Source organism: Sinocyclocheilus anshuiensis, unplaced genomic scaffold, assembly GCF_001515605.1.
Source record: "Sinocyclocheilus anshuiensis isolate Anshui unplaced genomic scaffold, SAMN03320099.WGS_v1.1 scaffold598, whole genome shotgun sequence".
NCBI lineage: Eukaryota > Metazoa > Chordata > Actinopteri > Cypriniformes > Cyprinidae > Sinocyclocheilus > Sinocyclocheilus anshuiensis.
In genome coordinates this window covers 819,618-821,410 of record NW_015547660.1, presented here as the reverse complement: position 1 = coordinate 821,410, position 1,793 = coordinate 819,618, and positions in this window count along the sequence as shown.

The window sequence follows — 1,793 nt, the reverse complement described above, 5'->3', positions numbered from 1 at the left end:
TCATTTTGTGTGTGTGTGTGTGTGTGTGTGTGTGTGCTGGTATTCACTACATTATGTGGACAAAATGTCCCCACAAGTATAGTAATACTAGTAAATTTTGACCACGTAGGTACATTTTTTAGGTCCCCATGGCGAGACAAGCTTATAAATCATACAGAATGAAGTTTTTTGAAAATCTAAAAATGCAGAAAGTTTCCTGTGAGGGGTAGGTTTAGGGGTAGGGTTGGTGTAGGGCAATAGAAAATACAGTTTTTACAGAATAAAAACCATTACGCCTATGGAATGTCCCCATAAAACATGGAAACACAACCTGTGTGTGTGTGTGTTTTACATCTAAAAATTGAGTTGGTGTGGCTTTAACATTGAGCCCACATTACAAAATAATTTAAAAATAAAGAAGTTTCAAACTTATTAAAGTTAAAAAATAAAGGTTATAAAATGGGGTTTTCACATTGATGCCATAGAAGAACCATTTCTGGTTCCTCAAAGAACCTTTCAGTGAACAGTTCTAAAACGAACACTTTTTTTCTTAGTGTGAAAAACATTTGAATAATCTAAAAAACCTGATAGATAGATAACCTGATAGATAGATAGATAGATAGATAGATAGATAGATAGATAGATAGATAGATAGGTGGATGGATGGATGTGATGAGCGGCAGTGATGGAGGGAGGAGAGAAGTTGATTAAAAACAACAGTGTGGTGAAGAGCTCATTGCATTTATTGCGGCTCTGGCGTTCATCCCTGCTCATTTGCAGCAGCACCTCAACAGCACCGGATTCATAAATCTCATTCCCATTATCCCTCTAATTAGCCAGGATTACAGGAGCATGTAATGCCCTCGTTTCCCGATGGATTGATTGGAGGATGGTCTCTTTGTTTTGAAAGCACTTTCTGATTGATGTACAGAGCCCTAGTTTGCAATTGTAATGGCCCAGATGTTAACAATCAAATGTGTTTCCGCTTCAGGAGGTAACAGTCTGTCATGGACGAGGAGCTAGCCGAGTGTGTAACGACACATCACTGGAGTGCAGAGAGAGAGAGACAGAGCTGGGAACGGGACGCTTGCGACCGATTCACATGAAGGAAAGAGGGGGAAATCTTCCTCCTGCCTGCTGCTGGTGTGTTTTACAACACGACTAGTGTCTTCACCTCCATGCAAGACTTGTTTGAGATTTAAAAGAGACGTCTCATCAGGAATCACTTGCACATGACTCATTTACTGTGCCACTTTTCACATTATATATTCAGCAAAGACAAAATTGTTTAATGTACATTAAAATGTCACTGTAAGCCATTAATCATCTGAATTAAAATTGTTCACGATGTGCAAAATATCGGATAAAATTTCTAAATATTAAATTGGGGGGTTTGTATACATGTATCTCTGAGGGAAACTGACTGTATTCAGAAATGTTTCGATGGCAGTTTCTTTTCATCTTGCCTCTGTATAATGCATATTAAAGCAGTGTTTATAAGCCACAAGCAGCTTTGTGTACATCACTGCTGCTCCATAAGCGCCACCTGCTGTCAGAAAGTGAATTTGCATTTTCATTCAGCCAGTCTGCTTTTTTATTATTATTTCATGCAGATGTTTTATGTAGCATAATTTAAAAAAGCTAAAGTCAGACCATTCTGTTTTTGTTTTAAATGGTTAATCTAATTTACATCAAAAACTGCTCATGCTACATGTACACTCTTAAAAACAAAGGCTCCAAAAGGGGGTTTATTACGGCGATGCCATAGAAGAACCAGTTTTGGTTCCTCAAAGAACCTTTCAGTGAACAGTTCT